At 43.5% G+C, this 27,629-nt stretch overlaps 1 protein-coding gene across 1 annotated transcript in view; it reads left to right on the top strand.

Moving 5' to 3' along the window:
* The window catches only part of SLX4IP (SLX4 interacting protein), a 197,831-nt gene that overhangs the window by 32,875 nt on the left and 137,327 nt on the right, over positions 1-27,629 (top strand). The gene's annotated exons all lie outside the window — the stretch shown is intronic.

Here is a 27,629-nt window from a genome sequence, read left to right as displayed (position 1 = left end):
TACAGCAGCCCAATGAGAGCAATATAATGCAGAGACCATAAGTATCGCAGCCAAGATGAAAGGTGCTGCAGACGGAGGAGAGAGGCAAGAGGGCAAGGATCAGCGTGGGGGAGAACCCAATGCGTGTCACCGTTACATGGACGGCGTCGTCAGTGGTATTGTCTCTAATTTTGGTGCAAACAGTGGCTGTTTATCTCTTAAAGCCCCGGGGTGTTGATTGGCTTTTTATGCATTTATGCAAGAGGTCATTTGTTACATTGTTATTACGCATTATGTTTATTACTTAAATATTTATAAAGATAAGCATGTTCTTTGACCTTTACTACTCTGGCGGGATCATTTTGGGGGTTTCGGTCAAATATTTTAAAATGTTTTTATATTTGGTGTATCAATAAAAGTTTACTTTTTCTTTATATTTATATAATGGTGTGTATTGTTTTAGAGTGGTTCTTTCCTCTCTTTTTTTGCTGATATGTTGTATCCACACTCTTTTTGCACCCCTTTTAATTTGATTGTGCAATAGTAGTGCACCAGTGTTCTTTGTATATTTAAATCCCCAAAAGTGTCACCAGCAAAGCACCCCCACACCATCACACCTCTTCCTCCATGCTTCACGGTTGGAACCAGGCATGTAGAGTCCATCCGTTCACCTTTTCTTCGTCGCACAGAGACACGGTGGTTGGAACCAAAGATCTCACATTTGGACTCATCAGAGCAAAGCACAGATTTCCACTGGTCTAATGTCCATTCCTTGTGTTCTTTAGCCCAAACAAGTCTCTTCTGCTTGTTGACTGTCCTTAGCAGTGGTTTCCTAGCAGCTATTTTACCATGAAGGCCTGCTGCACAAAGTCTCCTCTTAACAGTTGTTGTAGAGATGTGTCTGCTGCTAGAACTCTGTGTGGCATTGACCTGGTCTCTAATCTGAGCTGCTGTTAACCTGCGATTTCTGAGGCTGGTGGCTCGGATAAACATATCCTCAGAAGCAGAGGTGACTCTTGGTCTTCCTTTCCTGGGGCAGTCCTCATGTGAGCCAGTTTCTTTGTAGCGCTTGATGGTTTTTGCCACTACACTTGGGGACACTTTCAAATTTTTCCAATTTTTTTGGACTGACTGACCTTCATTTCTTAAAGTAATGATGGCCACTCATTTTTCTTTACTTAGCTGCTTTTTTCTTGCCATAATACAAATTCTAACAGTCTATTCAGTAGGACTATCAGCTGTATATCCACCAGACACCTGCACAACACAACTGATGGTCCCAACCCCATTTACAAGGCAAGAAATCTCATTTATTAAGCCTGACAGGGCACACCTGTGAAGTGAAAACCATTTCCGGTGACTACCTCTTGAAGCTCATCAAGAGAATGCCAAGAGTGTGCAAAGCAGTCATCAAAGCGAAAGGTGGCTACTTTGAAGAACTTAGAATATAAGACATATTTTCAGTTGTTTCACACTTTTTTGTTAAGTATATAATTCCACATGTGTTAATTCATAGTTTTGATGCCTTCAGTGTGAATGTGCAATTTTCATAGTCATGAAAATACAGAAAAAATCTTTAAATGAGAAGGTGTGTCCAAACTTTTGGTCTGTACTGTATATATAGACTGTATATATGTTTTCAGGAATATTTGAGCCCATGGATCCATTATATGTCCATTTTGCAAGTTTGCGAGAAAAAAACGCATTACCGGAGCCATACGGATTACATACCTAGAATGACATGCGTAAAATACGCAGCCACACCCTGCCTATGGATGACATACGGATCACTGTTTAGGGAACATTTCTGCGTATTACACCTGTAAAAAACGGACCGTATTTCCCTATTCTAAGTGTGACCCCGGCCTAAGGCAGACTCAAAAACATGAAAGATGATAAAGCAATATATTTTACCATTTCTATGTATATTAGTGAAGTGTATAATAATTAAATATACATACTAATGTTAAAAAAGAATAAACTGCCTAAAAAGACTAATTAATTACAGCATGTAATGATGTCAAAATAAAGTGCAAGTGCATAATCCTCTAAATCAAAAGCAAATATATTTTTCTCGGTCTCCCATGACAGCACTACGGAGAGAGGGGATCCGCCCTTCAGGGACAGGAAACCTACAGATAAAAGGGCGGTACCTCTCCCTCACATCAGTTGGTTTCCTGTCCCTGAACAGGGAACCTCTTTCCGGTGGTACCTGTTATGAAGACCGATGGACCGGGACCGGGCGGTCGAGTACCGGCAGCGAGGAGGCTCCTGCCGCGGCTTGTCCGGCTCCCGAAGCCGCCACCGCTGGAACCGAGGGGTTCTTCAGGGTGAGCGGAGGGAGAACGCCGCCGATTCTGAGAGAGGAAGGGGCGCTGGATCACCCGGAGCTTCTGTGCCGACAAGCGCACGCTCCGGGTGTACTAAGATGGCCGCCGCTCCGGAAATGCAGGACTTCCGGGTCATCGCCGCGCGCATGCGCGGTAGCTTCTCTTCTCCCTGGACGTGACGCAGGACCGGAAGTGCGGGGGAACGCCGGAGGTGGCGCCAAATACAAATAGGGAGATGGTGCACACACAGTTGTCGCACCATCTCCCTGTAAATCATGGAGGACAGCGATCCACAGGAGCTGCAGCCTAGGCAGCAGCACCACAAGAAGACAGACCCTAAGAGCGCTAGGAGTGGGTCTAGCAGCCGTTCTACACAGCGCAGCAGGTCTGCTGCGAAGACTAGTTCACCTCCTCGGGAACCTTCCATTCCAGACCCAGGGCCCCCTCCAGAACCGGTACCTGCCTGCACGTCCGAATGGTGAGTTGATCTTCGTGAATGTATTATAATAAGGCTCCCTCTTCTCCCTTAATAGGGAAAGAAGAAGCTGGAGAAAAGGAAAAACAAATCCTGCCCCATCTGTGACAAAGCTTTACCAGTAGCCTGGGACAAAAAGCTTTGTAAATCCTGTATCCAGCGTGTGCTATGTGAGGAGACTCCCGACTTTGCATCAGAGCTAAAAAATATTATTAGATCTGAGGTTCAGAATGCTGTATCTTCCTCCAAAAAAGGAAAAGATAAAGTAAAGGAAACAGTACAATCCCACTCTGTCCGATCCTCATCTGAAGACGCAGATTCAGACGATTCTGACTCCTCCCTATCCTCCTCCGAGGAAGATTCAGGCCGACATTGTTTTCCTCTCGAGGAAGTGGATGCCTTAGTGAGAGCTGTTAGGGCTACTATGGGGGTGGAGGAGCCTAAACCTGACAAAACAGCCCAAGACGTTATGTTTGGTGGCTTGGGACAAAAAAACGGAAAACCTTTCCTTTAAATCCCAATGTCCAATCCCTAATTAAAAAAGAATGGGAAAAACCTGATAGGAGAAACTCTTCTGTGCCCTCGCTTAAAAGAAAGTATCCCTTCGAAGATGACGCATCCACTTCCTGGGATAAGGCACCAAAGTTGGATGTAGCGGTGGCAAAAGCCTCAAAAAAATTTGCGCTCCCGTTCGAGGACATGGGTACCCTCAGAGACCCATTCGATAAAAAAGCAGACACATTTCTTAAAGGGGCATGGGAATCGGCTGGGGGTAGCTTGAGGCCTACTGTTGCGGCCACCTGCACCTCCAGATCTCTGATGGTATGGATCGATCAATTAGAGAGTCAAATTAGAGACGGGCTACCCAGGAATAAATTACTGGATTCTATCCCTGCAATCAGAGCAGCAGCAGCATTCCTGGCGGACTCCTCGGCAGACTCCGTACGGTTAACATCTAAGGCCGCTGCTCTCTCCAACGCAGCCAGAAGAACCTTATGGCTCAAAAGCTGGCCTGGGGATCTCCAGACAAAGCTAAAGCTATGTTCTATTCCGTGTGAAGGAAATTTTCTGTTTGGAGAGACCCTGGATGACATTCTCCAAAAAGCAGGAGACAAAAAGAAAGGGTTTCCAAATTTGGGCCCAGCCCCATTCAGGCAGTCCTTTCGGAATCGGAGATTTTTCCGCCGCAGACCCCCCAGGGAGCAGAATAAATGGGAAGAAGGCAGGAGAAGGGATAGAGGTTACCTCTTTGGCAACACCTCTCGTGACAAAAAACCCGCCAAATGACATTGTGCCTACGGTAGGGGGAAGACTCACATCTTTCCTTCCCGCCTGGGAGAAAATATCCAACAACACCTGGATTCTAAACATCATACAGTACGGTCTAAAAATAGATTTTATTTCTTTTCCTCCCCGGAAGTACATAGAAACAAAAATAAGATCTTCAGTGGCAGAACAAGCAGCTTTAGAGAAAGAAATCATTTCCCTACTGCAAAAATCTGTAATTCAAGAAATCCCTCCTCAGGAAGTAGGAGAAGGGTTTTTCTCCCCTCTTTTTTTAGTACCAAAACCCGACGGGTCCTTTCGGACCATTATAAATCTAAAAAACCTGAACAAATACGTAAAAAATTACAAATTCAAAATGGAAACAATAAAGTCCACCATAAAAATCCTGTTTCCGAATTGCTACATGGTCGTGATAGACCTAACCGATGCATATTATCATGTGCCCATCCACAATCAGTCTCAAAAATTCCTGAGATTGGCAGTTCCCATAAAAGGACAATTAAGATTTTTTCAGTACAGAGCTCTTCCGTTCGGAATCTCTATAGCCCCTCGAATATTCACGAAGGTAATAGCGGAAATGATGGCCCACATAAGGGAACAAAATATATTAATAGTCCCTTACCTAGACGACTTTCTCATCGTAAGCAACTCGGCCCAAAGTTGCAAAGAACAGAGGGACCGGGTAATGACTATCTTGACGGACTTGGGGTGGCTCATAAACTTAAAAAAATCAAAGTTGGAACCCTGTCAAGTACAGGAGTTCCTAGGTCTGACATTAGACTCCCGAGTACAAGAATGCCGACTTCCAAACCCCAAAAAAGACAACATATTAGCCATGATAACGCGAACTTTTCACCATCCTTCCATGACTCTAAGGAGAGCAATGTCACTACTAGGCTCTCTGTCCTCATGCCTACCAGCGATACACTTCGCACAGTTCCACACAAGAGAACTTCAGTGGCACGTACTCGAATGGCAGTCAATACTAAAAGACAAATTGGAAAGTCAAATCACCCTGAGTTCCTCAGTTATTCATTCCCTTCGTTGGTGGGCAGAGAGCCAAAACTTATCAAAGGGAGTTCCTTGGGTGACACAAATATCCCGGGTGATAACAACCGATGCGAGTCCCACAGGGTGGGGGGCTCATATGGGGGACAGAGTGGCCCAGGGAACCTGGTCAGTTCAGGAAATATCAGCATCCTCAAACCAAAAAGAACTTTGGGCAGTGCTTCAGGCTCTTCTTTCTTTTCTGACCTATATTCAGGGACATCATGTCCGAATTTTTTCGGACAACAAAGTGACTGTAGCGTATATAAACCACCAGGGAGGAACAAGGTCTCAGGCACTCATGAGTTGTTCAGCCAAAATTTTCAACCTTGCAGAAGAAAATCTACTATCCCTCTCTGCGCTACACATTCAGGGTTCAAACAACGAGAGAGCAGATTACCTGAGTCGATCGCTGTTAAAACAAGGAGAGTGGTCCCTAAACCATTCCATCTACGATCAGATCACAAAAATGTGGGGAGCACCGACAATAGATCTATTCGCCAATTACAAAAACAAAAAGGTGAAAAAATTCTGCTCGTTGAACCCGATAGGGAATCCACAGGCTCTAGATGCCTTTATGATTCCGTGGACTCAAAAATTAACTTATGCCTTTCCTCCAACTATTCTGATCCCGGCAGTCATTCGGAAAGTCAGAGAGGACAAAACGAAAATGATCCTCATAGCCCCGTTCTGGCCAAAAAGGACGTGGTTCTCCTGGCTGAGGATGCTTTCGGTCTCGGACCCATGGGTCCTGCCGAATATACCAGACCTTCTACATCAAGGGCCGATCTTCCACCCACAGGAATCGAACTTACATTTGACAGCCTGGTTTTTGAACGGAGACTATTAAAAGAAAGAGGTTTCACGGATAACTTAGTTACCACATTGTTAAAAAGTAGAAAACCCATCACTACTAAAATATATGGGAAAACTTGGAAAAAATTTCTGTCCGTCTCCAAAGTAAAAGTCCAAGATGGGCCCTCAATTCCCAAAATACTGGAGTTCCTACAAAAAGGTCTGGAACAGGGGTTGTCGGTTAGTACTCTTAAAGTACAAATAGCAGCTCTAGGAGCACTCTATAACTATAATATTGCGGCCAACCCATGGATAATTAGATTTGTTAAGGCGGTGACAAGATCAAAGCCATTAGTCGCTCAGAAAGTGCCCTCATGGGACTTAAATTTAGTCCTCTCAGCATTAACGAGTCCTCCATTCGAACCCATAGAGACGATTTCCATTAAAACTCTATCACTTAAAACCATTCTCTTGGTAGCGTTAACATCCGCACGCAGAATAAGTGACATTCAAGCCTTATCCTCTAATCCACCCTTCACTAAAATATTAGATGATAGAGTCACTCTTAGACCTGACCCGGCCTATTTGCCAAAAGTGGCATCAAAATTCCATAGGTCACAAGAAGTCTCCCTGCCATCCTTTTGTCCAAACCCAAAAAATGAGAAAGAGCAAAACTTCCATAATCTAGACGTCAGAAGGTGCCTAATCCAATACTTAGATTCCACCAGAGAGTATAGGAAGGAAGGCTCTCTGTTTGTCTGTTTCCAGGGTCCCAGAAAAGGATGTCGGGCATCCAAGGGTACTTTGGCGAGGTGGATAAAGGAGGCGATAGTCTTGGCATATTCATCCTCGGGGAATGAGATCCCAGATGGTATAAGAGCGCATTCCACAAGAGCAGTAGCTACCTCATGGGCTGAGAGGTCAGAGGTATCAATAGAGCAAATCTGTAAAGCGGCCACCTGGTCATCACCATCGACCTTTTTTAGACACTATAGATTAAATCTAGCCTCTGTGTCTGACTTAACCTTCGGACGAAGGGTTCTCGAGGCGGTGGTCCCTCCCTAAGCTTAGTCTCTGCAATTCTCTCCGTAGTGCTGTCATGGGAGACCGAGAAAGTCGTAGTTACTCACCGATTACGGTGTTTCTCGGAGCCCATGACAGCACTCGCTTATTCCCTCCCATCACGTGTGCGGTGAGCACCTTTAATTACATATAATTTATATACTGTATATAGTTTGAGTATAGGCACGGGGTTCCTCTTTTAAGAAATGTTGTAATATGATTTTTTCTCTGTTGTAAACTAACCTGGAGGTCCTCCGATGCTCTGTAAACCAACTGATGCGAGGGAGAGGTACCGCCCTTTTATCTGTAGGTTTCCTGTCCCTGAAGGGCGGATCCCCTCTCTCCGTAGTGCTGTCATGGGCTCCGAAAAACACCGTTATCGGTGAGTAACTACGACTTTTCAACCTGTGTGGCTGCACAAGGGCCTAAGAAGTGAGGGGGCTCATTTCTACCTCCAAAGCAGGTACAATTTTGTATTGTAGGAGCTCTTGGGCTGCAAAGTGCCCATATATTGTTCTTGCACAGGGGCCTTTTTGGTCTGTGTCCGCCAGTGCTCTGAATAGTTGCTAACCTTTCTTTACAAGTTGGCTGACCCACATGTTCTGAATCTCAATGTGCGTTTCACCCTGCTTCCTCAGGGGACTCATTAAGTGCATCCATATGATTGTACATGGATCTTTATAAGGAGTTATGTTGATGCTCTGTAAAATGTAAAGAAAGAAGAGTGTCATGATCTGGAAATCTCACACACACACACACACACACACACACACACACACACACACACGCGCACACACATACACACACACACACACACACACACACACACCATTTAGGTGACTGTGTTACTAGTGATGATTGTAATAGTACAGAGTGTTTTTCTAAGACTGATAAACTAGACGTTGATGTGTAGCGAAGATCATCCTTGAATGTTATAGTGGTGTGAGTTTTTATAAGCTGCTACCTTGAAAAATACCATGCATACTTTCTTAAAGGCATTGTTATCAGTACCAGCTTCCATTTGTCTCTGTCAGAAGGGCTAAGGCATTTTTCTAAAGCCTCAAAGCCTTCTTCAGCTCACTAAATTTTAAACAGGGATAATTATTATCTTCAGATGTCAGATGACATTATCCTGATACCGAGATGCTTTTCCCAGCTCCTTGGGAAAAGATAGACCTTGCTATTTTATGGGTTGCTTTTCTATCTGCACTTGACCTAGGGCATAGATAGTTTGACAGTCTATGGCTATTGTTAGCTTTTTAAAGCATTCATAACATTACATACCTGGGAACATTTTAAGTAAATCAGCCACAGGTCCACAATAAACTGAAATATCTGTTTAGAAGGGTTCTCTGCATTCGACAAATCCTTACTTGTAAGGATTGCTTCCCATATATTAGTTCATGGCCGCCATCAGGGCATTACAGCCATGACTGGCATATGGGGCCCGGTGGGCAGAGGGGGCCCGCATCGGGCCCCGTCTCATCTGCTCACCGGGCCCCCCTGCAGGCGCTGCGGCACGCTATTGACGTGAGGGCCCGCGCCCGCACGTCAATAGTTAACAGCCGCCAGCCAGTCGGAGGCTGGCAGCTGAGTAGGGCCGCTGTGCGCACTCGCCGGCATCTGATGTCATTGTCAGCCGCCGGACCCGTCGAGTGCGTCTTCACCTGCGTGGAGCCTGGAGGGAGCTTCGCCCGGCGCAGGAGCATGGCCAGGTAAGAACTCGTGTTTTTTTTTCTTTGAGAGCGGCGATCCAGTGAGGCCCGGGGCAGAATGCAGGACACGGGGGCAGTATTCTGGTGGACACACACTGGGGCAGAATGCTGGTGGACACACACTGGGGCAGAATGCTGGTGGACACACACTGGGGCAGAATGCTGGTGGACACACACTGGGGCAGAATGCTGGTGGACACACACTGGGGCAGAATGCTGGTGGACACACACTGGGGCAGAATGCTGGTGGACACACACTGGGGCAGAATGCTGGTGGACACACACTGGGGCAGAATGCTGGTGGACACACACTGGGGCAGAATGCTGGTGGACACACACTGGGGCAGAATGCTGCTGGACACAGTGACAGGGGCAGTATGCTGGACACAGAGGCAGACTGTGAGACCCGGGGGCAGAATGCTGGACACGGGCAGAATGCTGGACATTGGGGCAGAATGCGAGACACGGGGCAGAATGGAGATACGGGGCATGATTGGAGACATGGGGCAGGATGAAAGATATGGGGGCATGACTGGAGACAGATGGGGGAGGATTGGAGACACAGGGGGCATGATTGGAGACAAGTGGCAGGATTGCAGACATGGGGGCATGATTGGAGACATAGGGGGCAGAATGGAGACATGGGGCATGATTGGAGACACTGGGGTCAGAATTGGAGACAGATCGTGCAGGATGATGGGGCAGGATGGAGAGATCACATGGGGCGATCATATGGGGCAGGATGGGGAGATCACATGGGGCAGAATGGATACTCATGAGGGCAGGATGGGAGAACATATGGCTGACGCCAGGAATGAGACACACGGTGGCCAGGATGGGGAATATTATTACCATAGGGGCTAGTTTAGGGATATTATTACTGCAGTGATGTATTTTATTTTTTGAGTATACACTGTTACTGTGTAGAGTGATACTATGTCGCCTCTTTTTCTTCATGTGGCGTAATGCAGAAGTTGGGAAAAATTAAGTAATGTATTCTACAAGCAGAGCTCGAGATAACTGTGTTATTTCCTGCAGAGACAAGTCCTGGCTGGATAAAATGATGGCGGTCTGTGCTGGATAAAAGATGAAGGACTTCACCTAGAGACGTCACTGGTGAGTCAGTGTGTTACCTATACACTGACACTATACACTGTATACTGTATACAGAGCTCCTGTGTATAATTTCACTAGTGATCACTGTATTATCTGTACACAGACACTGCATACTAAGTACAGATCTTGTGTGTATAATGGCACTTATGGTGATAGTATGGTGCTTTTTTATTACTGATCAGAATTGTAATATTCAGTCACTATGTGGTGGTAATATGCGGTCTTGTCATGGTGTAGCGGTATTTGTTCTTTGTATGTGATATTATTCGATCACTGTGGTGGTAATATGTCATCTGGTCATGGTGTAGAGGTATTTGTTCTTTGTATGTGATATTATTCGATCACTGTGGTGGTAATATGTCATCTGGTCATGGTGTTGTGGTATTTGTTCCTTCTATGTGATATTATTGGTCATTTTAAAAATTGAAATATAAATTAAAATATACCTAAATTGTATTGCATATTTTAACAAATATTTAATAGGTTACAGTAGAGTAGGGCCCGGCCAAAAGTGTCTACTGTGTTATGGTGGCGGCTTAAAAAATCTTTTGGCCAAAACAAAAGCTGCTGGCTATATGTGTGATCTGGTGATGGGAACTGTTAATGTGTGATAGGTGAGAAGTGGAGTTTTTCCAAGAGAGAGCGGTGGGACTGTGGACAGTTTGAGGGGTGGAGGCGGGGCTGGGGTGGAGCCTGGGCGGAGTCTCAAGGGGGCCCCGAAAATTTTGCCAGTATGGGGCCCCGAAATTTCTAGTGGCAGCCCTGTATTAGTTACATCAAGCTCAGTTTTTGGATACCAAAAAATACATCTGTTGACAATAGTTTTTCTCGGTCGTTTCATTGGGGGTTGCAGAGAACCATGGGTAGTCTGCCTCTAGTAATACATTCTAAGTGAATATTGGCTCCTCCCCTACAGACTATACCTCGTCATCATGTTCAGTGTAGCAGGGTGTAATTGCACAATCTGTACCACCGACAGTCACGGAGAGTACTAGCTCAATTGATAGCCAAACTAACCAGGGTGTCTAGGGTGCTCGTTACTGTTGTGGAGTGTTTGCCAATAGCGGCTGCCGCCCGGGAGTTATGGCCACTGCTGCGAGTAAGTCAAACCTCCCATCCTCCAGGTCTTTCTCACAGGTTATCTTTTGTCCCTCTCAGGAAGTACACTCCCCCCAACGCTCAGACTCTATGTCCAGCTCAAGGGTATTGTCAGAGGATTCCCCAACCTCCACTAAAAAAGGTTTCTTTAGGGGAGGCAACCACTTGGCTAGATCTTTTTCGAACCAAGAGGAGTTTGTGGAAGTCCTACCGAAGACATTGGAACACCCTCACAGACGTTTTCAAAAACAGTTGTATGGAGGTGTTATACCCATTTCCAGCCGTATTAGTGGCATCCTGATCCACCCTGCCTTTGATAGATACTCCTGTATCTTGCTTGTCTTGCTGAGGTAGCAACACTTCAATGTTATGATGTGGTGGCCTTGGAGGAGCATGAGACGTACTCTGGAGAAGGTGGTCCCTGTACTGACCGCAAATTCTGAACCTAGCAGCGCAACTAAAAGTAGCCGTGGGGGGTACCTAACACTCCCTAGACCCCTCGGCACAACCTAAGATCTAACTACCCCTGAAGACAAAAACAGGAAACCTATCTTGCCTCAGAGAAAATCCCCAAAGGATAGATAGCCCCCACAAATATTGACTGTGAGAGGAGAGGGAAAAAACATACGCAGATATGAAATCAGATTTTAGCATAGGAGGCCATACTAGCTAAAAAGAAAGAATAGAACAGAGTACTATGCGGTCAGTATAAAAACACTAGAAAATATCCACTGCAGAAAATACGGATCACCACATCTGACTAAAGACATGGGGGGTATATCTGCATCTCAAGAGAAATAGCTAGGCTGCAAAACATCCTTCACAGACCAAGCTGGACAAGACAAAAACATGAAAATGCACAGAACTATAAGGTCCACTGCAGGTGGACAGCAAAAACAAAGCCAGGACTTATCTTTGTAGAAAAACACAGCAAACTGGAGAGACCAGCAGGGAAGTGAATCCTTCAAGAACAATGGACAACTGGCACTGACTAAAGGATCCTGCAAAGCTATATACCCCAGTCAGTCCTGCAATTAGTAGATACACATGTCCACTCCTGCAATCCAGGCACAACTGCATTAGCCTCTACAACCACCGGAGGGAGCCCAAAAGCTGAATTTACAACACTTCAAGACCTCACAGACAGACATATGGAGTCCGCATTTGAAGCAGCATGCTTTGCCCTCTGCCCTGCCTTGCTACTACTCGGGTACCCAAGTCAGGTACTGCTTGGCTGAAGCATTTACAGTACAATAGTCTGGCTTTTTCCCAGGAGGTGGAGTAGGCAGATATTGCGGATCAGATCGTGCAGGGAGGCAGATAGTTACATTCAACATCATTAAATGCTGGTGAATGTTCTGCCCAGGAGGCAATCATTTGTGAGGCCATACGTAGCATTCTATGGCTCAAAGTTTGGAGAGCAGATTTGGCCTTGAAGAAGTCTCTTACGAATTTACCGTTTCAGGGGTTTTGCCTGTTCGGTACTAAATTGGACAAGATCATTGCTGATGCCACAGTTGGCAGAAGCACCTTTCTTCCCTAAGCCAGACTTGTCTGTCCATTTCAGAGATGGGGGGCTTTGGAGTTCAGCCCCTTTCGTCAGATTATAGCACTGGAGGATTACGGCCGTCAAGTCAGACGCAGAGTCTCCCAGAAGTCAAGGAGATCATCCTTTAAATCTACACCCACTGGGCGTTCTCTCGGATCATGTGGTAAGCCCTCTGATTCCAGAGGCAGCAGAGGAGTTAATATCTGATGGGCGGCACTCGGGGATTCCGTTTGTGTGGTGGCCGTCTTCTCCTCTTCAAGAAGGCATGGCAGTCAGTGATTTTTGAGTCAATAGAGGTCATCTCCTATGGCTACAGAATAGAATTTGTTGCTCTTCCACAAGATTGTTTTTTCAGATCTTGTCTACCCAGTATCCCCATTAGAATGGCCAGTTCGAGGTTAAGCGATGGATTCCCTGCTTCAAGCAGGTGTAATCGTGATGGTTCCTCTTTCAGAACACTTCAGAGTGTTTTTCTTAATCCCATTTGTCATTCCCAAGAAGGATGGTTGAGTACGACCGATTCTGGATTACAACGGCTGAACAAATGTGTGCGGCTGCATCACTTGGAGTCTCTCCAGTCAGTTGTGACGTCCATGGAGGCCGGAGAGTTTCTGTCCTCAATAGACATTCAGGACGCCTATCTTTATGTACCTATCTTTCCATCCCATCATTAATTTCTTTGCTTCTCAGTCAACCAAGATCACTTTTTACTTCAAAGCCCATTTCTTTGGGCTGGCAACGGTGCCCAGAGGGTTCACAAAGGAGCTGGTCCTTGTTGTGGCTTGGCTCAGGAACAGTGGGGAGGAGGTAATCCCTTGTTCAGAGTCCATACATACCACCTCGTTCTGTCTATATTTTATACATTTTTATAGAATCATCAGAACTGAAGAGATCAAAAATCTGTTTATATGCGGGAACATTCAAACCTGGCATGTGTCACTTTACATATTTGGAATGCCTTTACGTATGCCCATACTCCTGAGGCTGTTTTTTTCCACGACATTTAGATTGATGTTTTGAAATTATTAAACAAACTAGAAATTTGCAAAGATTTAAAAAAGAAAAAGTAGTTTTTCAAGCTTTTAATGTGTCTGCTCTTATACCAGATAGTCATAACACAATGAACAGTCAATAATTGCAATTTTCCAAATGCTATCATATTTACTTTATTTTTTGGGGAGGACATTAGACAGTTTAAAAGTTTAGCAGCAATATTTTACATTTTGGAGGAACTTTTGACTTTTAGAAAAGACTTCGGTTTAGTTCCTTAAAGGATTACACATTGTTTTACAGCAATGTTTTACAGCCTGCAGTCCTCACCCCCCACCCCCAAGAGGTCATGTTTTTAGGATTTCCGTAATGTTGCACAGGTGAGAGAATTCCCCATGCTTTGATGACATGTCCATCTCTTATGGAATACTAAGGAAATCCTGAGCACATGACCTGTTGGAGGCCATGAGGACCGGAGTTTGGGAAACACTGTTTTATAGGGTGGCTTCTTCCAATAGGTGGCACTAGAGAGCTAACTTTCTCCTTCCTGGAGGAGTGATAATTTGCTTACATTTTTCCCAGGGAGCATTGCCTGGACCAGAAGTTAACACAAGGAGAACAACGGCCTAGTAGACCTGCTGTACATCAACATACACAAACGGGTGTTTCACAAGAAAGAAAACACTTGACCTGGGGAAATTTATGGATCTATATTATACATGTATAGTTACACCAGATCTGGAGGAACCTTCCCTAAATGACATATACTACTTAATAGGAAACATTGGAGAACACCTGACCTGGAGATCATGAGCCTATATCATAGATTTTATGGTTGTACTAGATAGGTAAAGCCCTTCCTGGCAATTAGTTTTTTTTCTGTGTGCTCTGGCATTCTTAGTATATTTTATTAATTCTGTCTGTCTGAAATTCCTATTTAAGGAAGCAGCCTTGTCAGAGCTGTCATTCATGTGGAGAGTTTCACGACTACGGCTGCTGCAGTTGAAATGTGGCAAGCGGCTTCGTAGCTGAGATATTCAGTTGTTCGACCACACACACAGTAATGTCTCCAGCCACTTGAGCATGTAAACAGTCTGGCTTTCTTACAGAACTTAGAAATATATGTATATACATATATTTTTCTACACTTGCTCGATCAGCATATTACGAGGGCCCAGCATAGTTTGGTACACAACTGTATCAACAAGGTTTTGGCTTCTGTATAACAAGTCTGGAAAAAATATCAGTATCTTTCAGCTATAAGGAGAAATGTTACTAGGCAAGGGACCTTATAATAATTCCAGTAATGTAAGGAGCTGTAAAATGTTAGCCATAACATGAAAAACAAGATTATATACTGTTTGATAAAGCAGTCATTTATTGCAAATCAGTACTTGGGTTTCTGTGTTATTTTAAGATTTGTGTTATTTCTTTCTTAAATTTTTTATTTTTCTTAAATTTTCATAAATTTAATAACTAGTGAAGAGCGAGTGTGTTCAGATAAGGTATTGTCTAAGCGTGCTTGGGTGTTATCCAAGTATATTGGGCATGCTCGAATAATATGTTCGAGTCCCTGTGGCTGCTTGTTTGTTAGGCAATCCACGCATGTATTGTGGCTGTCTAACAAATGCGAGACATGCAGCCGCAGGGATTCGAACATATTATCCAAGCACGCCCAAGATACTCTGGTAACACATTATCCGAGCACGTTCGCTCATCACTATTAATAACTCATAAGGAAAGATGACTGCTGAAATACAGACTAGGTGTTAAGATAAGTAGACCCAGTGTTTCCTTTAAATAAGTATTTCCATTTTACACATTTATGGAATATCCACAGGATCTGATATAAATACACTGCTCAAAAAAATAAAGGGAACACTAAAATCCCACATCCTAGATATCACTGAATGAAATATTGCAGTTGTAAATCTTTATTCATTACATAGTGGAATGTGTTGAGAACAATAAAACCTAAAAATGATGAAAGTAAATCACAACTAATATCCCACGGAGGTCTGGAGTTGGAGTGATGCTCAAAATCAAAGTGGAAAATGAACTTACAGGCTGATCCAACTTCAGTGGAAATGCCTCAAGACAAGGAAATGATGCTCAGTAGTGTGTGTGGCCTCCACGCACCTGTATGACCTCCCTACAACACCTAGGCATGCTCCTGATGAGACAGCGGATGGTCTCCTGAGTGATCTCCTACCAGACCTGGACTAAAGCATCCGCCAACTCCTCTGTGGTGCAACATGACGTTGGATGGTGCGAGACATGATGTCCCAGATGTGTTCAATCGGATTCAGGCCTGGGGATCGGGTGGGCCACTCCATAGCTTCACTGCCTCCATCTTGCAGGAGCTGCTGACACACTCCAGCCACATGAGGTCTGGCATTGTCCTGCATTAGGAGGAACCCAGGGCCATCCGCACCAGCATATGGTCTCACAAGGGGTCTGAGGATCTCATCTCGGTACTTAATGGCAGTCAGGCTACCTCTGGCGAGCACATGGAGGGCTGTGCTGCCTTCCAAAGAAATGCCACCCCACACCATTACTGACCCACTGCCAAACCGGTCATGCTGAAGGATGTTGCAGGCAACAGATTGCTCTCCACAGCGTCTCCAGACTCTGTCACGTCTATCACATGTGCTCAGTGTGAACCTGGTGTGGGGTGGCATAATGTACAGAAATCGGACCCCCCGTAACCTTCATTCCAGGTTCACTAACAGCGTGATCTTAATTTGGTCATGGAACCAATGTTGCAGCCTTTACTCCAAAGTGTCTCCAGAGTAGGTTATAAACACAAAAACTCCATGCCATGTGCTGCTCATGCTACTGTGAGTAGCCTAAACATGAAACCGTGGCCTACAGCATCTCTGGACTTGTGTCCCATCAAGCACATCTGGGACATCATTAGTTGGTATGTACAAAGGAAGCTGCCAGCAGTGGATCTTGTTGATTTGCGAGCTCAAGTATATTCAACATGGCAGAACGTCCTCAGACAACTTTTAATAACCTCATTGATAGCAGCCAAGGCGTTTAAGGGTATGTGCACACGATGCGGATTCGTGTGCAGATTTTTCCACGCAGGTTCTGAAAAATCCGCAGGTAAAACGTTGCGTTTTACTTGCGGGATACCTGTGAATTTACTACAGTTTTTGTGCTGTTTTCACATGCGTTTTTACACCTGTGGATTCCAATTATGGAGCAGGTGTAAAACGCTGCGGAATCCACCCAAAATTGACATGCTGCAGAAAATAAACCGCAGCGTTTCCGCGCTGTATTTTCCGCAGCATGTGCACTGCGGATTTTGTTTTCCATAGGTTTACATGGTACTGTAAACTCATGGAAAACTGCTGTGAATCTGTGAATCGGCAGCCAAATCCGCAACGTGTGCACATACCCTTAGTGTGTCGATTTCTGCTCGTGACATTCATACTTGATAATGAATTGAGATGTTTTAAAATTGTTTTAATTTTTTTTTAATCAATTGCCTATCAGGTCTATCCTGTGATTTCCATAATTCCCCAATGTTTCCTTCTAAACACTACCACATAAATCATTTGAAAAATAATTGCCATATTGGCTCGGATCCAAACTGGGACTTCCACCGTGATTCCTCTACTTTTCTTCGTAGCACGTTTGGCCGAACTTCGCCCAAGCAAGAGAACATTGTTCAGCTAAAGGAAGAGGAACGAATCAAAGGCATTCTAGGATGAATAGCTGAAGCTCCACTACTGTATTACAGGTTTTTTTTCTTCATTTCTATCTTTGTCTTATTGACAATGAGTGCACTGTACACATGGTTATCTATGCTGGCAGCTTTCAAAGGGATCATAGCTTCACCATGGAAGCAAGACGACCTTGAGCGTCTTCTCCAATGCCATCATGCAACATGTGTTGAATGATGCCCGTGAATGGATTTCTTGGCAAAAGTACCCAATATTTTGTCTCTTCTTTTTAATTGTATGAGTCATTTGGGGTCATGAAGCTCCTCAGCCTGATAATGTTGAGTTTTATGGCACATAGACATGGTTAATTGCAAAACAGAACTCTATAGGATGAGATTTCCTTGTGATTTACGATAGCTGTCAGCACCGGCCATATCGCAAATAAATTTACAAATTCTTATGTCAAAGGAAATCCTTAGGTGACAGTAGTGCCAAAGGGCAAGGAGGTGTTAAGCAACATTTCTCATCTCTGCTTTTGCTGTCGAACTGGAAAAATATAGCATCTGACAGTGGGAAACTGAAGACAAGATAAGGACCGGTTTAAGGCACTGGAGAACTGAGAATGATGTAGACCAGGGAGGTAATCGGGAACCTTGAGTTAAGAAGGGGCTGAAATTATTTGCTTAATGATTAGGAATAAAAATAGAATTTCTGCATTTCCCCGTCACACGGCGCACATTCATTAGAGAGTGCTGATTTAAGGAGCTCAGTCTTGCTTGCGTTGGCACTTGTTTTTCCACCATTTAGACTTCTAACATGATTTGAGTTATTACTCGATGATTTGTTATTCCATAAAGATTTCAGCAACGAGCCCTCATTGGTTTTGTGCATCAGAATAACCTTTCGTTAACTGCTGTGTAAAATGTCATCCGTTCCATAGTCTTTAGTTTACTGTTTATTTTTGCTTTCGGATCTTATTAAATTTGTTTAATGGTGGTTATATGACATTGGAACAAAAAAATTTTTCCCAAAAGGCACATCCCAACCAATATTTTACAAATACTGTACATGTCACAAGTTTTTTTTTATTCAATACTTCCAGTACTTTCCTAATTTCTGATACCATACTGGCATATGCTCAAATATGTCTACAAAGCCATCTTCCTCTGTTTTTTATTCTGCCCCTGGTGGTCTTCTCTTCACTTAGTAAATAGGCCAGTCCTGCTGCTCAGCATTTTGGAGAAGCCCCGTGCCTTTCTGCCCCTTGATCTCATAATCTTGGGCAAGTGCTCTGTGGGCATTGTTTCCCTATACAGACTGGAAAAACAGCACATGGGGAGGCTCACTTCAAAGAAAAGAGAGACTTGCTAGAGAAAGATGGGTTTTAGTTCACATGCTTGACCTGGGAAAAAAAGAGCTAGCAGTGAACTTAAACTGTAGTCTGCCAGTACTGACTTCCACTAGTGGTCACTTTTTTCCAGGTTTCAATTTGCAACCATCTGATATGCAGTCTGTAACCTGTTTTCTTTGCGTTCCATAAAATGTTAGACTCTTTTCCTTCTCTCTACTGCACAGCGGTGTATGATCCTTCCTTCCTGCTCTCTCTAACACTGAGAAAGAGGAAGAGGAGAAGACAAAGCTGACAAGACCAAGAGCTTCGACAGATTTGAACCTTTTTTTTGGAGAGCATTCCGCTAGGTAAATTACATACAGACACTCTGCAGCATCAACATTTGTTATTGAAGACTATTTAGAAAATAAGAAGAGAGGGCAATATGAAGCTCACCTAACCGGAGGTTGGAATCTGTATGGAGGGTGCCGTGCCGGTCCCGCTGGTGAAGTTCAGCCAAGTAATTGAACTGTGAGCAGGAAGAAAAGAAAATTGGCACATCCATCCAACAATAGACAGAATTTGTAAAAAAAATTTTGAAAATCTTTAAAAACATTGATTCCAAGAATGTAAAAACCTGCCGCGATTCTGACATCCACGCACCCTTAGTCATAGGTAAAAGATTTTCTAATACATTTTTGACAAATTTTATCTCTTATTGGATGTTGGATAGATATAGAGCAAAGAAACAGAAGACTAGGATATAAGGCGCTTCCACTCAGATGCATCAAGGATCCAGGTCATGTACCTGATGAAGGCTAGACAGCCGAAACGCATTGTGTTTATGTTTTATTACGTTTTTTTAAATTTGTCATAAGTCATCTAGAAACCCAATTTGCCCAACTGGTCCATTGACAACTACAGTAATCTCTGGTCGCTGGACCTGATCGATGAGAACCACCCCTTACCTGATGGCATTCACCTCTTTTCTTTTGAATAGCCGGCCTGATTCAACACCATCATTGTGGCATGATGCATATGTTGCGCCAGGCTGGCTAATTAAAACAAGTGCTGCAGATGCTGTCCTGTAAGGGACAGTTCTCAGGGCTCCCGTCCAATGGCCAGAGATTATAGTTGTGTCCACTGGACTGAGTCGGGTGAATTTGAGTTTCACCAACTCTCCAGCTGCTTTTTACAAGTACAATAAACGGTTTGTATTTGCATACTTGGTGTCAGAAGCTCTGGAAATTCTATACCTGGGCTGGCACAAGAATCTATTTTATTGGAAAGCAAAGGTGAGATTACTTGCCAGTAATAGATGTGCTATAGTGTGGTTTATACTCTGTTTAAAACATGGGAGTGTAGATTTACTCTGCTAAATGTACCTAAATTGTAGTGCAATTTGCACTTGCATGGCTTCCACCACATTATATGTTTTGTTCTCTTGTGGTTCTCCCAATTAAGAGATTGTGGCATTCATAAGAAGGACATGGCTTCTTGTGGAAGGAATTTTTCACTGTGATTTTCAGGGAACTTGCTGACTTTTTCTCATGGTGCTGAGGTCACCGCAGTTCAGCACGGCTGGGAATGCAGCCTCAGTGACCTGCAGTAACCTTGATGACGTCACCGCTGTTCACTGATTCTGCACTTGCAGCAACTCATTCTCCAGTGGTTCTCAGCCTAGAGTCTAGGCCCTAGACGGTCGCATCTTGGCACCATTCACATTGGAAACTACTGTATTTATCCCCAAACATGGATTACCGTGTGGGACAGAACGTTGGACAGGTGAGGGATATTGTTGTTTTTTATTTTTGTTTAATTACAGGAGACGAGGGCTTCATTGGAATGGGCTTTAGGTGAGTATAACTGTTTTTATTTTTTAATAAAAAAAAGAAAAGTGTGTTTTGTCTTTATTTAAAACAAGACTTTGTACATGCTGTGTTTTTTTTTTAACTATACAATTATAGGATTAGCAATGGAGAGGTATCTTATAGACACCTCATCATTACTAATCCATGGCTTGATGTCACCGGACAATAGAAAAGTGACCCCAAAGGTGTCATCAGGGAATGGGACATAGACTTAATTAATTGTCCCATGCCCTGATGATGCTGCGAGCACGGTGAAACCTGTTGGGAGGATGCTGGTGATAAAATTGGTTGCCCTATTTTGCTAATATGTATTCACATACAGGGTGCTGATGAGTGAGTATACTCGTTACTCGTTTTTTCCAGAGTATGTTCGGGTGTCCTCCGAGTGTTTTGGCGTGCTCGAAGATTTAGTTTTTGTCGACACAGCTGCATGATTTGCGGCTGCTATACAGCCTGAATATATGTGCGGATTGCCTGTTTGTTAGGGAATTCTCACATGTATTCAGGCTGTCTAGCAGCCGCAACTCATGCAGCTGCATTGACAAAAATAAAATCTCCGAGCACGCCAAAACACTCGGGAAAAACCCGAGCAACGAGTATACTCGCTCATCACTAATAGTGGGTGCTATATACACTTAATAGGTATTAATTAGCAGGAACACTGTATAAAATAACTGCAGAATTTTGAGACTTATTAGGGACAAAACCTTTTATACCCTTTCTATATACGGTACTTTATTTTCATTAATATAAATAAAAGTTAAATTTGATGGTCTTCTAGTGAGGGTTTACTTGGGGTTCTCCCCAATTTATAATAGAATGCTAAATACAATTTATAACAGAATATTTAAATTGTATGCAATATCCTCATCTGATTCCCCCAGGGATGGCTACAAAAGGCCAGAATTGTAAAATGTACCTCCATAATTCTGGCAAGGGAGCGCCACATTATAAAAAGTTAACTCAAACCCCTGTAAAATTTATGATGAGCAGAATTGTGGACATTGCTTTAGAACAAAAATTGGTGTTCACAGGTATTTCTCCAGTACTAGTAGACATTGAGTCACCTCGATAACAATGATCATTACTGAGCAATCTAATCTGAACCTATAAGATATGCACTTGGAATAACACAAAGCCTAACAGAGATAGATGGCTGCTTAGAATAGAACTGCATCGGCTACGATAAGAGGCAGTGTTATGTAGGTCCTCATAGAGACTATCAGCTGTGAATGACAAACTTCACAAATTAGCTGTGAAGATCCATTCACATGTCATCGTGTTTGCTTAATGAATGGCGAAGGATTTCTTTTTCTATGTATAGGATGATACTAAACGCAGTGATGACAGCACCCTGCTCACCAAAAAAGGTCCAGGGCGTCTTGTTTGATCAGTTAGGTTCTCACATAGGAAGGCGGCATCTAAATCCCTCAGTTGTTGCATATCCAGGAGTGCTAAGCGATTGGCAGTCAGAAATTGGACAAATCCGGGCAACATCTTCGCCGACTATCATCTGTCCAGGGCCGCGATACACGTTAGACTGTCGGCCAAACACCAACAAAGCGCTACCTTATCTTCCATAAAACCCTGAGGATTCTTGCCTTCAATAATCCCTTGCAGGGATTTTTATTCTCACAGACTCCATGAGTATTTGCAGAATGTATTCTAGAAATACAAAAGCTGTTCTGCCCTGTATGCACACATGGATTTTTCCTCTCTGAACCCTGTTCACACAGGTAATATACAGATGATCAGGTTTTTAAATACATCAGATAGGGATTGCATACATTAGTTAGGACTGCTCTGATATGGGTATACCGTGAAGATTGGTAGAGCAGCTTAGTATACATTTTTTGCAAAAAACGTATCAACCAAATACCCTGTTATTTACATCTTTTACTAGCACTTGCGGATTACTGCAACATTTTTTCAAACTGAGTGTTTTTGGTTTTACTATTCTCTTTTGTGTCTCTAGAAATACTGCAGGAAATTAGTGTGTGACCATGCGGCAATACCGTTCTCTTGGGCTTTTCACTCCTTTAGACAAATTTTATTTTCTCTGCATCTCTTGTTCCTGCCCCGATTTTAGGACTTGTGCAAACGATTGTATTATTGGTCCGAGTGTGATCTGACAAAATATCGGATCGTACGCAGACCAGTGTTATTCTATGGGGCCGTGCACATTTGTTTCCTTGGACAGTCTGAGGAAAAGTTTTGCTGTATGCCCAAGTTTGATCCGATATTCGTATTGCACTTGGCCATGCAAGTCAATGTATGTGTGGGAAACATCGGGCTGCACTCAGAGGACACACGGTGTCACAACTCTGTTGTCAGGTGACCCAGGACCAGGGGGCTCCTTCCTTGTCCCCAATGCTAGGAGGCGCCCTAGCTCGCCCTGTTCCCCGGGTTAACTGAAGGTGATGATGCTGGGGCCACGTACCTTGACTTATCTCCGGAATCCACCCTCCATCCGTACCCTTTCCCCACACAGGGAAGATAGGAGTAGTAGTGTTCCGTATTACATTAACCAGACGAACAAGGTAATGCGAACAGGGGAAACGGAAAATACCAAGCATACTAATATTCACACACAAATGACAGAGGTATGCGTCGGAGACTGGAGGATAGTGTAAAACCAAAGTAGGAGAAGAGAGGGAATTATCACACTCACAAATCCAAGCAACAGTCACAGATAAATCCACCAATCGCCTCCTCCAATAACCATCAGCTACTATCCTCCCAGCCATGCAGCATAAGCTAGCTCTGACGATGTGTGTTGGTCAGGACCCAGATTATATAGGGGATAGGAGTGACTAACAGTGCACAGCTGAGAGCCATAGTGCCCAGAGCTCTCAACAGTGAAAATGAACTCCTGCACTGCCAAGGAAATTTGCATTGATTAATTAGAAGGGGAAGTGCTTCTTTTCAACGCAGGACTAGGAGCAATCAGACGCTGCGGTCCTCTGGCTCCTCTCCGTCGTGTTAACAATGGAGAAGATGGAGAAATGTTTTCTCCATTTTCTCCTCATCTTAGAGAATCGAAATACACTATTCTCACACTGTGATGAAACTGGTCAGATTATGATCAGAGTGTCATTTGCATAATTGATTGGATTTTCTTGGATATATTACACTTGTGTGACCGTAGCCTTAGGCTAGGTTCACATCGCGTTAGTGCCATCCGTTTAATGGATCCGTTAAAGAGATGTGCCAACGCTGATGCCCAAAATCTCTTTTTTGCTACAATCGCGCTAATGCATGCACTAATGCATGGTACCATTGCGTTAGCATGCGTTGGCAATGGAGGTCTATGCGCAGCGAACGCGTCCGTTCGCTGTGCGTTAGACCTAACGCCCCCGAAAACGCTGTAAACCGCGTTTGAGAGGCTGTTCCATAAAGTAACGCATCATCGCTAACGCATGCCGATTTTGACATGCTTTGGGATGCGTTATGATAATGTAAGTCTATGGGCACGTTATGGGATCCGTTACATTGCGTTAGTGCCGCTAAGTAACGGATCCGTTACATTGCGTTAGTGCCGCTAAGTAACTGATCCGTTAAATGGATTGCCCTAACGCTATGTGAACGTACCCTTAGACTGATGAGTTAGCTCATGCCATTTGTCCCTGGGCTTTACACATCAGTCCTAGCAGAAGTGATTGGTCCTAGGTAGCACCTCGCTGGACATGTAATTAATACCACCACAACAATGAGCATAGATCACACACATATACTAAGACGCACTGATCAACAATGAATACCGACATTATAACAGGAAAATGTGTGTAATTGGTACTGTGCTACACATGGACAAAAGTATAGAGACAGCTACACATTACTCTTCAAGGAGTTTTAAAAGGATTCTCTGGGAAAAGAAAAAGAAATAACTAAAGGAAATTTCATTGTAAGTAAATTCCTGAATAGTTTAACTACCCAGCCACAGTCATTTTGTCTGGAGAGGTAATCACTCATCAATGTCTTGTTACACTGATCGGAACCTGCCATGTCCTAGAGAAGGTTTGGACCCTGCAATTATTGAGTCAGCAGAACATTGGTGACTTTTCTGACCTTAGCTCCTCAGTGCTCGGTGACCTTACGTGGTCTCCACTTCGTGTCTGAGCTGCTATGGTTCCTGAGCTTCTACTTTTCAACCATACCCGTCACAAGTAACGGTAGAATATTTAGGAAGCCCCCTATTAGAGCACTCTTGATCTCAGTGATCTGTTTAGCAAATTCTTTCACAGTTGTTAGTAAAAGCAGACTGCAAGGCGAGGGGGTGATTTTAGGGTTAAGGTTAAATTCGATGATTAATAGGAGTCTCCTGGAAGATTGTACTGGGTAGCATGCTTCTAGTAAATGAACAAAAAAAGTTTGTCTTGAGCAAGAAATCTGTGATGAGGAGTGATATGTTTTGTGGTTAGTCTCGATAATCCTTACAAAAAAAATCTACCAAAAACTATGCGCGTTTCATTCCTTATCTGGTATTGTCATCAGCATTTATTTCTCAGGATCCTACAGCTTCATCTTGGCGTTCCTAGAAAGAAATCCCACCGCAGAAGCCACCACCTTTCTCCAGCTCAGCCCTCTGTCCCATATCTATTGATTACCATTCCTCGGTGGGGTGTGACCCAGTCCCGTTTCTGGCCTATCGGTGAGATTTCGAAGACTAAGAATTTAATGAAATTTACTGTTCGTACCATATGTGAAACCACATAAGATGCTTAATAGCTGTTGTACATAATCATTGGAAGCTTTTGTATACTTTGCAGAGGTATCTGTCTTCAGAAATAATCGCCTACGTTGAGGTCCACCCACTTTTTGTAAATTGGTAAAATAATTACCGTAAACTCTGTTGTTCATATAGTCATTGAAATGTAAAATGCTCTTGTCTCTGCTCCTTTCTCATCATTTTTCATTGGGAAACCCATGATTTTACAAGCCTCTTGTAAATAGCGTCTTCTCTTAGTATCTTCTCTTAGTATCTTCTTGGGGAACTAGATTCCAAGGATACCAAGAGCACTTTGGTGAATGCAAGAGTACGACAATGATTATGTCGCCAAAGATGGACAACCTTTTCATCTTGTATTTGGTACTTATTTTCGGGTCTTTTCATATATCCATTTTATGAAATGCGCATATTCTCAATTAAATTTCAATTTTTGGACATCTTTTCTTGGAACCTCTGCTGTTCCTCCTAGAAATGTATGAATAAACAATTGGGTGTTACCATTCCCCTTGCAAAGCTGTGCGTCCCTACACAATCTGGTACTGTCAGCTTTGATTGGACAATGCCAGACTGGGTACAGAAATATCCCCAACTGGTTAAGGGTCCGTTGTCAATTTATTCTTGAACTTAAAAACAGCCATCATTTTAACTTTTATTTCCAAAATCAATAGTACAGATGAAAATAACAACCTTTGCTTGAATACCATGTTCTAGTCCCCGCGGCTGCATATCTCAGGGGTTGTCTATTTCTAAGGCCGGGATCACACATGCAGCCGCACGCTCCGCTCCCAAGTGCCGGCGCCAGAACTTGGGTTTCGCATGTGAGACATGGACGTGTTTCTCGCATGTGTGATCCCGGCCTAAGGCAATCACTGCATGTGTTGCGACTGTCAAACAGCCGTGAGACATGCAGCCGCAGGGACTCAAACATATTTTTCCAGCACGCCGAAGACACTCGGTTAGCACCCGAGCATGCTCGGATGCCTTATTCCAGCACGTTCGCTCATCACTAGTCACAATGGATGTCCTACTTAGATTTGTGTTTTGGATCAAACACCCTAAGGCAAGTCAATAGTTCCTTGAGAGAAATAAAACAATGATGCGTATGCCATCCTTGCGCTTTCCTCGTTTTACGGCTTAATGGGTAAGGGAACCTAAGAATTTTCTTCATATGAGAAAAATGGATACAACAATCATTGTAAAAACCGCCACACAAACCAAAAATGGATCGAGCACATGAAAAAGAAGTGGATCATTTTTCACACATGAGAAAAAGTAAAACCCACTCGTGAAATCGGCCTAACAAAAAGTTAGCTAGGGCCACTATTTTTCTTCTTTACCTTTAAACCTTAATTTTTAGGTTTCGAATTCCTTTAAGTCGCCATTGAACAGTCCTTCCCACAAGCTCTCTCATGGAAGAATGCTAATTACAGGCCTAACATTGCGCTCTATGTAATTGCTTTAATTAATGTGCCATGTTGACAAATATCTCCGCAGTAAGGGCCATTGCGCTTGGAATTAGCTCACAAAACCTTTTAAGATCAGCTCGTCCACGAGGTCCGATCCAAATCGCAATCCTTGTTTTTGCTGATGGTTTCATCTTCTTAGCTCGATCGGTGGAAGGAAATGTTTGACGCTTGGAGTTCTGGTGTGAGAACGTTGCTTCTAGGAGATCTGCAGCCACAAGAATGTTAGAGTTGGAATTGATTCCGGAACGTACTTGCAAACCCCTGTTACATTACTGACTTTCCTCTGCCGACTTGTGTGTTGTCCTTTATATATTTCACCTGTGATGAAGCGAATGTTATTTTTCCCCCACGAGCAATGATGTCCTGTTTGTAAGATTGACAGGTTTCTTCTGTAATGAAAGAATGTGGAAGTGATGTATGGAAAAAAATGAATATGTACCCTCTTCTCACTTCACCAGACTTTCCTTCCTTACTCCAAAAAACGTCCGTTTAATTTGGAATTTACAATGTGAGATCCAATGGGGACGGGGACTGATGTGCGCGATAACGAATTCTGTACAGTGAAATGCGTTGGCGCTACATAAATAAAATATCAACTTTGGTAAAGTTGGAAAAAAAAATCAAAAACTTTGCTAGCTGATGTCTACAGCTTTTATGCAGACTTACCGGTATGTGTATGCATGGCTACAGATTGTAGGCAAACACAAGGGGGCCAAGTTCATCAAACCTTTCATGCCAGAATTGTGGCGTTAAAAGGTTTGAAAAGTTGTACATTTTAGGCAAATTGCACCTTAATTTTTGCAACTTTTTGGTGTTTTTACACCACATTCTCCTAGCACATTTACTGTCTATAGGAGCATTCTGTCAGTCCACGTAAATCAGACTGCACTTAGCTGTCATCCAAGTGCAGTCCGCTGCATCTCATGGACTCATTGACTTGCATAGCCAAGTGCGATCCGAATTTTGCAACAAACTCGGTCATGCTGCAATTTTTTCCCTGGATTGGCTCTCTGTCCATGGAAAAAATTGGACTTGTGTACAGCCCCATAGAGTAACATTGGTCTGAGTGCGAGTCAATGTTTTATCACATCGCATTCGGACTGATAATACGGTCAC

Source organism: Ranitomeya imitator, chromosome 5 (genome assembly GCF_032444005.1).
Source record: "Ranitomeya imitator isolate aRanImi1 chromosome 5, aRanImi1.pri, whole genome shotgun sequence".
Lineage (NCBI taxonomy): Eukaryota > Metazoa > Chordata > Amphibia > Anura > Dendrobatidae > Ranitomeya > Ranitomeya imitator.
Note: the sequence above shows the minus strand (reverse complement) of the source record. Positions and strands in the feature narration are given on the sequence as shown.